The sequence below is a fragment of the Schistocerca serialis genome, chromosome 8, assembly GCF_023864345.2.
Source record: "Schistocerca serialis cubense isolate TAMUIC-IGC-003099 chromosome 8, iqSchSeri2.2, whole genome shotgun sequence".
Classification (NCBI taxonomy): Eukaryota; Metazoa; Arthropoda; class Insecta; order Orthoptera; family Acrididae; genus Schistocerca; species Schistocerca serialis.
In genome coordinates this window covers 468,150,196-468,162,882 of record NC_064645.1, presented here as the reverse complement: position 1 = coordinate 468,162,882, position 12,687 = coordinate 468,150,196, and positions in this window count along the sequence as shown.

Below are 12,687 nucleotides of genomic sequence, written 5' to 3'. Positions count from 1 at the left end.
ACAACTGGGCAAACCTCCGTTGCGTTCCGCAAATGCTAAGCTAACTACATATTCCGGACAGACAATTCCTGTGTTAGGACAGTGCAGCCTTCTTGCAACATACAAGGGACAAACAAAACTTGTGTCATTTTACGTTCTTCGTTCTTCTTCTGCAGTGAACTTGTTTGGGCTAGACTTGTTTCAGTTGTTTAACATGTCTATTGTAAATCAGGTCCTATCGGTGAATCGGACTGTGCCTACAGACAGTGTTTCTCGGCTGTGTGACGAATTTGCAGACATTTTTGCACCGGGCTTAGGTTGCGCTAAAAACTATGAAGCACATTTAGAACTGAAGGTAAACGCGCAACCGAAATTTTTCAGGGCGCGCAATGTTCCCCACGCATTGCGTGATGAGGTCGCAAGAACGTTACACGATCTCGAATCACAGGGTGTAATTGAACGTGTGCAAGCTTCTCTCTGGGCCTCACCCTTAGTAATTTTGCCAAAACCTTCCGGAAAATTGAGACTTTGCGTGGACTTCAAGGCCACAGTGAATCCACAGCTAGTGACTGCTACTTTTCCTTTGCCCCGCCCGGAAGATCTTTTTGCTAAACTGTGCCCGGGTAAATATTTTTCAAAGTTGGACCTAGCCGATGCGTACTTGCAAATACCGGTGGACGACGAATCCCAGCGCGTATTGGTGGTTAACACGCATCTTGGATTATACCGCTTCAAAAGACTGCCTTTCGGGTGTGCATCCGCCCCTGCCTTGTTTCAGCAATATTTACAAACTATTTGTGCGTCGGTCCCTACTGCAGCAAACTATCTGGACGATATAGTGATCTCCGGACAGACAGAAGAAGATCATCTTGCGAATTTACGAACATTATTTCAGGTCTTGCGGCAAAATGGTCTTCGCTTGAGGCAGGACAAATGTGTGTTTTTTGCTCGTGACTTACCATACCTGGGACATGTCATTAATGCCCAAGGCATACATCCGAGTCCAGAGCACCTCCGTGCCATACAAGACTTGCCGTCCCCTAAAAATCTGAAACAGCTACAGAGTGTGTTGGGTAAAATTAACTATTACCATAAATATGTGCGCAATGCCTCTTCCATTTCAGCTCCGCTTCATAGCTTACGCCGTAAAGGTGTTCCGTTCGTCTGGACGACGGAATGTGAACGCGCCTTTCGCCAGTTGAAATCGGCGTTGCTTTCTAATACTTGCCTTACGCCATTCGATCCCCAGAAACCCCTTTTGTTGATGGTAGATGCATCGGATTTCGGGATCGGTGCTGTCCTTGCGCACAAAGTTGGCTCCCATGATCGCCCTATTGCCTTTGCGTCCAAATTGCTCTCGTCTGCGCAAAGAAATTATTCACAGATAGAGAAAGAAGCTTTGGCTCTCGTGTTTGGTGTTACTAAGTTCCATGATTTCTTGTATGGTCGTCACTTTACCATCATCACAGACCACAAACCTTTGACATCGCTTTTTCATCCGACCAAGCCTGTACCTCCACGTACAGCGCAGAAATTCATTCGCTGGTCTATTTTCCTCTCGCAGTACCGCTACGATATCTTGTATCGGTCCACTGCTAAGCACGGAAACGCCGATGCGTTGTCCCGTTTGCCTGTTGCTGAGGATAAAGCATTCGATTCTTCCGAACTTGCTTGCATGTTCATTGATTCGGAAACCGATGAAGTGGTCGAATCGTTTCCGATTGATTTTCGTCGTGTCGCTACAGCCACAGCTGCTGACCCTGTCCTTGCTACTGTTTTACGTTTTGTTGCTACGCAATGGCCTTTGTCAAAGTCTCGGATCGAGGATCCGTTGGTTCGCCGATTTTTTGCTCACAAGGAGAGACTTTTTGTTCGACGTGGTGTTTTGTTGTTGCGTTCTGATAATGATCAGTCCAGAGTCGTGGTCCCACGTTCGTTACAGTCCTCTGTTTTACGGCTTCTTCACCAAGGACATTGGGGTATAGTGCGAACGAAACAACTTGCTCGTCAGCACTGTACTTGGTTCGGAATCGATGCTGCGATTACGAATATGTGTTCTTCGTGCCCGGCGTGTGCCGAACAACAGTCCGCACCGCCGCGGAAAGTCTTTGCGTGGCCGAAAGCCACTTCCCCTTGGCAACGCTTGCACATTGATTTTGCTGGTCCATTCTGGAATGCTCGATGGTTGGTTCTGGTCGACGCCTTCAGTAATTTTCCTTTTGTTGTCCGGATGTCTTCCACGACGTCCTCCGCCACCATCCAAGCGTTGTCTGCTATCTTTTGCATTGAAGGTCTTCCGCAGACTATTGTTTCCGACAATGGCCCACAATTCATGTCCGCAGAATTCCAGTCTTTCTGCCAGGCCAATGGTATTCAACATCTGACATCCGCGCCGTTTTCGCCTCAGTCCAACGGTGCCGCTGAACGATTGGTCCGGACTTTCAAGTCACAGATGTTGAAATTGAAAGAGTCGCATTCTCGGGAGGACGCATTGTTGCTCTTTTTGTCTTCGTATCGCTCTCAGCCCCGAGATGGTCGCTCGCCGGCTGAGTTGCTCCACGGTCGTCCTCATCGCACCTTGCTGTCTTTGCTGCATCCGCCGCATCAGGTTCCTGTGCAGCGGCAGACTCCTGCTTTTGCTCCAGGCGACGTTGTATTTTATCGCAACTATCGAGGTTCACGGCGTTGGCTCGCAGGGCGCATTCTTCGCTGCCTCGGCCGCGCGATGTATTTGGTTTTGGGGGCCTCTGGTGAGGTGCGTCGGCATCTCAATCAGCTGCGCCTCTGTCGTCGCTCGGGTTCTGCCGCTCCCCGTCTGCTTTCAGCGACGGTGCCGTCCGGTCAGCGCCCTGGGGACCCATCTACTGGCTCGCCTCATCCCCAGGTGTTACCGACGATGCCTTCCATTTTGCCCCATGGCGACGCGCCGCCGCCGCCGCAGCAGCAGCAGCAGCAGCAGCAGCCGCCGCCGCCGCCGACCGCATTCGACGCTTCGTTGCAGCCGCCAAGCGCCTCCCAGGGTCACGCGCCGCCGATCGCTTCCCGTGACCAGCTGTCCTCCGCCATGGAACGCCCGCCCGCTCCGGACCACATGACGTCTTCGCGCGTCGGCTACCCCGACGCCATGGACGTCGACCCTTCGGCCCCTCATGTTTCTTTACGGGCGCATACACCACATGTTGACGTGCACCCTGGACTAGTTTTGCAGGCGTTTCCTAGCTCCCCTCGGACCGGATGGCCGGGTGCGGGTGGCACAGCCTCGCCTGTTGTTAGGCTCCCCACCTCATCGCATACGTCAACATGTGGTCCTCCCCACGGCGGGCGGAAGCCTTATCTCACGACCGTTCGCCGATTTGCGGGGGAGGAATGTGGTGTCACCGCCAGACACCACACTTGCTAGGTGGTAGTTTAAATCGGCCGCGGTCCATGTAGTACATGTCGGACCCGCGTGTCGCCACTGTGATCGCAGACCTAGCGCCACCACCAAGGCAGGTCTCGTGATACGAGAGTGGACTCGACCCGAGTTGTACGAGAACCTAGCTACCCCCCAGTTGTACGAGAACCTAGCTATCGCCAAGTTGTACGAAGCCTTTCTCTCTCATTAGCCGAGAGACAGAATAGCCATCAGCTAAGTTAATGGCAACGAACTAGCAAGGAGCCATTTGTATCAGTGCCTATAGCTTACGAGTATTCAAGAGAGATGTATTCCAAGGAATCAATAAAAGTTAAGTAAAAAGCATCTACATACTTTTCTTCTTATTCATTCATAAGTTCTCATGTTCCAGACTTCACGCCCGTATGCTTTAGCCTTGCGTGCCCTATCGGCCACAGCGTTAGTCTAGCTTTCCTTTTCAGCCATCAACATCACGGTGTCGGCCCAGCTACCGACACAACAGTCTCACTGAAGGTTGTCTCACTGAAGGTTGTCTCACTGAAGGTTGTCTCACTGAAGGTTGTCTCACTGAAGGTTGTCTCACTGAAGGTTGTCTCACTGAAGGTTGTCTCACTGTAGGTTGTCTCACTGTAGGTTGTCGCACTGAAGGTTGTCTCACTGAAGGTTGTCTCACTGAAGGTTGTCTCACTGAAGGTTGTCTCACTGAAGGTTGTCTCACTGAAGGTTGTCTCACTGAAGGTTGTCTCACTGCAGGTTGTCTCACTGCAGGTTGTCTCACTGCAGGTTGTCTCACTGCAGGTTGTCTCACTGCAGGTTGTCTCACTGCAGGTTGTCTCACTGCAGGTTGTCTCACTGCAGGTTGTCTCACTGCAGGTTGTCTCACTGCAGGTTGTCTCACTGCAGGTTGTCTCACTGCAGGTTGTCACACTGCAGGTTGTCTCACTGCAGGTTGTCTCACTGCAGGTTGTCACACTGCAGGTTGTCTCACTGCAGGTTGTCTCACTGCAGGTTGTCTCACTGCAGGTTGTCTCACTGCAGGTTGTCTCACTGCAGGTTGTCTCACTGCAGGTTGTCTCACTGAAGGTTGTCTCACTGCAGGTTGTCTCACTGCAGGTTGTCTCACTGCAGGTTGTCTCACTGCAGGTTGTCTCACTGCAGGTTGTCTCACTGCAGGTTGTCTCACTGCAGGTTGTCTCACTGCAGGTTGTCTCACTGCAGGTTGTCTCACTGCAGGTTGTCTCACTGCAGGTTGTCTCACTGCAGGTTGTATCACTGCAGGTTGTCTCACTGCAGGTTGTCTCACTGCAGGTTGTCTCACTGCAGGTTGTCTCACTGCAGGTTGTCTCACTGCAGGTTGTCTCACTGCAGGTTGTCTCACTGCAGGTTGTCTCACTGCAGGTTGTCTCACTGAAGGTTGTTTCACTGAAGGTTGTCTCCTTGGGGGTGGTCACATTGTGGGTGGTCTCATTGATTGGGGTTTTATTGAGGGGAAATCTCATTGAGGGTAATCCCTCTGAGAGTTATCTCATTCATGACAGTCTTATTGAAGGCAGACTTGTTGAGAGTGGTATTGTTGAGGGGAGTAATATTGAGAGGATTTTATGGAGGGTAATTTCATTGAGGGCAGTTTTGTGTGTGTGTGTGTGTGGGGGGGGGGGGGGGGGGAGGGAGTTGGTGACAACGCTCGGGCTTCTCTTTTTAAAACTTTGCCATTGCCCCTAACAACCTTAGTTTCAGTACTTTATTTCTCTCTCTTTATTTTCTCACATTGAGCCAACCGAAGGAAGGCTTGTGCCGATTGTATTATGCTAAGTTGTTTGTCGTAATATATGTTTCTACGAGTAACCCACTTAATGAACCATCCTTACCACTTTGTTACAATTACCTTTCACGAAGAAATTGCAAGACCTCATGTTGCCCGTAACATCTTGACATATTCCGATACGGAGGGTATTAGACTGTTGCAGAGCTCTAACCCACTGAAAATTTCTGGAAACTGTCTCGCCACCACTGGGTATACTTGAAGCAAAATGATATAACATACCTCAGTCTGTCATCCTAGACGTGTTTGATGCGTTTTTGCCACTCTAAGTAGTTAATTACGCACCATATTCGACTACCAATTAAATCATATATACTTCCTGCTACATTTGTTAAAACACAATGAGTAGAATTTCATTATCTGCAACCCTCCTGATGTTGCAATTGTAATGGCGAGCAGTGTATCTTTTATAATTTCGTAGACTTCCACGAGCAGTGGAAATCTGGATGCAATTCTTGTGCCAAATAAGTTGGTACATAATTTTGCGACCAGGTAACGGTCTATAACCCAGAAAAATTTAATCAAATTTATTGTTTCTTGTTTATGTGTATTTTAGATCTTCCATCAGGGGGCAGGCAGTTGCAATCATTTCGCCGCCATTCATACTCTGAATATGACGCCTACACATACATAAAAACAATGGTCTGTAACTGGGTGAGACTTGGCTGATGTCTGCAGTTTTTAATCTTGCGAAAATGATACTGCTGTTGGCTCCTGCTAACTTTTTGTACACAAGGGATATGAGTGCTGATGAGACTGGAGACGAAGTGGTATGAGATGTGATGTGGGGTGAGTGTTGGGTAGCATCAAGAAACAGGAGGTAGTTGGTAGGAGATGAGTTAAGACTGCAAGAGCTTGGGGTGCGTAGGTGCAAAGGTCAACAGACGAACCGTAACTGACGCATTGGTTTGCTAATATTTTTGTACAGCAGGGCACTCAGTTGTCAGATGTTATCTGCTGTAAGAGGGACTATGGTTTTCGGTACTATTATCATGTTACTATTTGATCAAGTTACGCAGATTTTACATCACACAAGTCCTACTTGAAGCCTCCTTCCAGTGTCATAGAAAAAAAGAGTCATGATCGTCACAAGACGATGTGCTCCTTGCTGAGCGTCGTGACCCCATGAATGAAGCGTCACCATACCAGACAGCTAGCAGAAAAGCTTGCTGAAGAGGCAGGATGGAGATCTTATTAATCTGATCTGTTCTTCTGCTCGCTGCTTCTCGTTCCCCTCCCCCCACCTGTTCTCGTGCCTCCATCTGCCCATCCATGGTTATTTTTTCTAGATTTTATCTATATCTTCTCATAATGTTGCCAAAGAACTGAAGAACTGGAGAATTGATTGGTTGACACGAGAAGAAAGGCCGTAGAGGTATTGAGCTGCTCAGTAATAGATACAGTTCTTCTTCCTTCGGCCCACTTTATGCGCAACATCCTGCGACAGCACCAAAGCTTATATTGATCAATATGCTGCTTGTAACTTTCCATGATTCATAGCCTTAAAAGAATACGGAAAACACGAGTTTTTCAACCTACCAGATTTCAGTGGTGTTCGTTATCACTGTGTTCTGCCAGACCTTAGGAAGTTTCTTCCTGCCCACTCGCCCCAGTGTAATCCGTCTTTTTATATCCTCATAACTTCCGGTGTCACAGATGGTCCTCACAAGATAGATGAAACAATGCATGATTTCCAGTTCCTTTAATCATCCTGTGAGTTGGACCCGTGTTCCTCTATCAGATATCATGAGTTTGGACCTGCTCAGTTTATGTCTAATCCAAACGGTAGACTAACGCCCTTTGCTTTGTTTAGCAGCTCAGCTAATTCATCTTCGCTGCTGGTTAAAAGCACATTGTAATCAGCTAATTGGAGGTTGTTAATAATTCTTTAAGCAGGTATTTAGTTAGGTAATTACATGTTTCACAAAACATTTGAGCGACTCTTATGTCGAAATGATGTGGAACGAGTCAGTTTAAGGGTATGTATACATGATTAGCGTTAACATTAATGAACACGTTGTCATTTTATTCCCACTGTACATAAAACCTTGTTGTTGGTCTTTTTCTCTTCTCTTTTTAAATGGATACCAGAGAAATGATTTTAATTTAGATATAAAACTAGTTCGCTGCCTGTCAGACATTTTATGTTATTGGGCAAATGGTCAAAAAATTTTAATTGCTGCATATCGAACTCCTCTCTGAGATAGTGACAGCTTTAAGAATGGGTCAAAATGGTCTTCTTGCCTCCAGTGTTGTAGGTGTGTACATCATTGTTATTCTCAAACTTTGAGGGATTACTTATGAGGAATTTCAATTGCGAAAAGTACACTACTGGCCACTGACATTGCTACACCAAGAAGAAATGCAGATGATAAACGGGTGTTCATTGGACAAAAATATATTATACTAGAACTGACATGTGATTACATTTTCACGAAATTTGGGTGCATAGATCCTGATAAATCAGTACCCGGAACAACCACCTCTGGCCGTAATAACGGCCTTTATACGCCTGTGCGTTGAGCAAACACAGCTTGGATGGCGAGTACAGGTACAGCTGCCCATGCAGCTTCAACACGATACCACAGTTCATCGAGAGTAATGACTGGCGTATTGTGACGAGCCAGTTACTCGGCCACCATTGACCAGGCGTTTTCAACTGGTGAGAGATCTGGAGAATGTGCTGTCCAGGGCAGCAGTCGTACATTTTCTGTATCCAGAAAGGCCCTACAGGACCAGGAACATGCGGTCGTGCATTATCCTGCTGAAATGTAGGGTTTCACAGAGATCGAATGAAGGGTAGAGCCACTGGTCGTAACACATCTGAAATGTAACGTCCACTGTTCCGAGAGCCGTCAGTTCGAACAAGAGGTGACTGAGACGTGTAACCAATGGCACCCCATACCATCACGCCGGGTGATACGCCAGTATGGCGATGACGAATACACGCTTCCAGTGTGAGTTCACCACGATGTCACCAAACACGGTTGCGACTGTAATGATGCTGTAAACAGAACCTGGATTCATCCGAAAAAACGACGTTTTGCCATTCGTGCAGCCAGGTTCGTCGTTGAGTACACAATGGCAGGCGCTCCTGTCTGTGACGCAGCGTCAAGGGTAACCACAGCCATGGTCTCCGAGCTGATAGTCCGTTCTGCTGCAAACGTCGTCGAACTGTTCGTGCTGGTGCTTGTTGTCTTGCAAACGTTCCCATATGTTGACTCAAGGATCCAGACGTGGCTGTACGACCCGTTACAGTCATGCGGATAAGATGCCTGTAATCTCAACTTCTAGTGATACGAGGCGTCCCGTATTACCCTCGTGCACCCACCGATTCTATATTCTGCTAACAGTCATTGGATCTCGACCAACGAGAGCAGCAATGTCGCAATACGATAAACCACAATCGCCATAAGCTACAATCCGACCTTTATCAAATTCGGAAACGTGATGGTACGCATTTCTCCTCCTTACACGAGGTATCACAACAACGTTTCACCAGGCAACGCCGGTCAACTGGTGTTTGTGTATGAGAAATCGGTTGGAAACTTTCCTCATGTCAGCGCGTTGTAGGTGTCGCCACTGGTGCCAGACTTGTGTGAATGCTCTGAAAAGCTAATCATTTGCATATCACAGCATCTTCTTCCTGTCGGTTAAATTTCGCGTCTGTAGCACGTCAACGTCGTGGTGTAGCAATTTTAATGACCAGTAGTGTATGTATTGTGACGGAACAATTAGAAAGGCCTAGCTTCTCGAGGAGGTACTTACATGACATCCCTGAGTGAACATCGTACATTATACTTACTGTTCGCTTTTGTGTGATCAATACTTTCCAAGTGATGAGATACATTACGTACGACATTATTGAGTGGGAATATGGAAAACACGGCAGGAGGTTCATACGTTTGTTTTTAAGATTAGCAATCATACGAAGAGCAAAAGTAGCTGAACTTAAATGTTTGAGAGGTTCAGTAATACGGTTCTTCCATCTCAAGTTTCCGTCAGTATATACCTAAAAAAGTTGGAGCATTCTATCCTACTTACTGACTCCTGTTCATGTGCTGCCGGCCAGAGTGGCCGAGCGGTTCTGGGCGCTACAGTCCGGAACCGCGCGACCGCTACGGTCGCAGGTTCGAATCCTGCCTCGCGCATGGATGTGTGTGATGTCCTTAGGTTAGTTAGGTTTAAGTAGTTCTAAGTTCTAGGGGACTGATGACCACAGATGTTAAGTCCCATAGTGCTCAGAGCCATTTGAACCATTTTGTTCATGTGCTACATCAGTTCTTAGCATGACTCTATTTGTTGTACAGATATGAAAGTGGTGTGTTGTTTCTAAATTTAGGGTAAGTACATTTTCAGGTAACCACTGTGGAACTGCCTTTGTGATTTTATTCCAGTCATTGTTTGAATTATTCAGCACAACCTTTTGCATTCTTTTTCCAGTTGAGACGCATTTAGTCCATCCATCAAGAGCGTTCCTAATCGTAAGTTCCACATAGATGCTGTATAGTAGGGTGATATGTCACAAACCTGTCATACATCTTTTGATCCAGTGAAGAAATCAGACGTGCCAGCACTTGTCTTCACAGCAGCGGAGTGATTATTATACAGAGTTCCGACCAGTGCTAACAAGTGTGGTCAGACACCGAACTCTGCATGAACACAATGCAACAGTTCTCACAGAAAACGGTCAGACTTTCCTGTGGTCAAGGAAGCAGATGGAAACAAGAACGCAGAACTCTCGCGATTTCTCAATTCAGTGTCGTATGTTAAAGTTCTGTTCATGAGTTCCTTTTCTTTCAGCAAAACCTGTTTGTTCTGTGGATATATGGGTCTCGATGTACGGCTTAACGATAGTTCAAGATATAGAACAAAATTTTATTTGTATGGGGTATGAGAGCAATAATTCGGTAGCGGGACCAGTTCCTGATCGACACTTTGATGTTTAGGGGGATGAAGACAGACTTCCACCAGTCTTCTGGCTCCTTTCTAGTTTCGCACACTTTTCATACAATGAGTGCAGGACGTCAACACCTGCGTGCCCTATATAGTTCCATGAAAATTAAAAATAAAAGGATATTTGGGAGAGACTGCATAATCACTTTTTACCAGTCTAGTAATATAAATATATCCTTTATTCAAATACAATTGTTATTGCTGAATTATTTGAAAGAAGTTCCTAAACTTTACGTGTAACCAGCGAAAAGAGCATCGTTTAACTGCGATAAGAGGTATATTCCTTTTCCGTGGTTTTGAACGTGTTCACGTTTCCTGTAACGCACACAAAAGATACATTGGTTTAAGATTGGACACGTGTACCAAAATCCCACGTGTACATGTGCTAGATGGCTTGTGAAAATCCTGCTAACGAGACAGGCTGTTACTGCGGGATTTAATTTCCTTGTTTTTTAGATCAACAGGTGTGTTTTGTTGTTTTCGGTACTGTCGGATTATAGTTACGTATCCATCGCCCAACGCAGTGTGGCTTCGACGCCTCTGTTTCCACCTACTAGCAAAAAAAGCTCTCGTTTTGCCCGAGAGTTCATGTAATGATGAGGCAAAGCGTAGCTGTACATCAGCTAGATATTGAACATTTTTATGTTTTAATCAGAACAGTTTAGGACGAAAGAACTTCGATGCTTGCTGGATTACAGTACAGATTCAATGAATGAGTATTGGAGAGTTTTTTAATGTTTTAATTGTTTTTTATTTAATTTTGCTTTAGGAGTGTGCAACCCAAGCATTTCACTGAGTTTAACCAAATTCATTTCTGTTTCTAGAAAAAAGTCAAAATCACAAGGAGCCTATTCTTAACCTGTCACTAAGAGGTGATAGCAATGGGAACTTCTTTTAAGCTATTATGTAAGTGTTTGTGAGAAAGTGGTCTAATGAATATTTTTTATTTCCTTGTATATTTTTATGTATTTCCTCTAGAATCTAGTAAAATTATTTTTAACTATATAATCTTAAGTTTCTGGCTCCTTTTTCAGAAGAGGTTTGAATAAAACTAATCATTTGGCTATTCGAATATATTATTATTACTGGTATATTGGTTTTCAATTTGACGATTATGTTGGAGTTCAGATGACATTAGACACAAACAATGTGTGAACACTAATGTGAAACTCTGAAATCTCATTAACAAAATAAGAACATATGATTTAGATAATTTGCAAGACTTTACTCGTTTTCCTTCTTCCCCTTCTTTTCATGACTCGCAACTTCGTCTCTGCTTCCGAATCCTCCTTTTGCAAAGTACGATTAATATTGTATAGTGCTCTGGGAGTAGCATGGAGAGCTGCATCAAACCAGTCTCAGGACTGAAGACCACAACAACAAAAACAGTGCTCTGGGAATTCAGTGACATTTGCCTTGCGTAGTAATTACAGCTGGTGAATGGCCTAGAGATCTTCCACGAAATCTTGAGGCTGGGATCTGCACTGTGATTTACTGTTGTTTTTCGGCCGGTGTTTCAAACAAAACAGGGATCTCACTGTGTGAGTTAAGCAAAGTGATGAGGTAGTATTGAAAACAGCGGTTGTTGGCAGTTTAATTTTAGAATCGTTCTCTTGAATTTCTAGGAAAACGAGAGTTTTTATTCTAGGAAGTAACCGATTAATTCATAACCACCTGCTAATAAGGCAGTAGTCATCAGATGTTGGGCTGATACACGCGAATTGCTTGTATTGGTAACTTTACGACCTTCCACGGATTAGAAACTCACCTACTACACGCTTTTATAAATGCTAAGTTTTCGCTAGAAGTCGCAGTCTAGCGATCTCTACCAGACTTCACTAGTCTTTATGGTCATTGAAGGACATACACACACCCATATATATGAACACTGTAAAATAATGTAAAAGAACGATAGACGGTGGTGGCACTGTAATTGTAATTGTACCCACTTACACCTGTTTTTTGCTACTTCTGAAATGATATTAATTGTTAATATTTCCCTGATTTTTCTCTCATTTTTTCTTTCAGCGCCGGTCGTGCGGTAGCGTTCTCGCTTCTCGCGCCTGGGTTCCCGGGTTCGATTCCCGGCGGGGTCAGGGATTTTCTCTGCCTCGTGATGACTGGGTGTCGTGTGATGTCATTAGGTTAGTTAGGTTTAAGTAGTTCTAAGTTCTAGGGGACTGATGACCATAGATGTTAAGTCCCATAGTGCTCAGAACCATTTCAACCATTTGAACCACTTCTTTCACCGCCAGTAATCTGTAAGCTTGAAACGTTTGAAGGGGTCCCTTGATTTGTCAGCCGTTCTAGTATTTGTACCACTGTCGTTTAGGTTGCATGTTTGAATGTAAACAAATGGAACAATAGCGGAAAATCAGTCTTTTGAACCGTTAACGCAGATTTGGTCTTCATTTTAGTTTTTCTTCGCATACTGTAATCGCGAAAAGTTTTTTCGGACGTAATTAATGCTTTATTTAAGCTGGAAAAATTACCTCCTTTTCACCTAGACTGAAGTACTTACAGGATCTATTTGAGG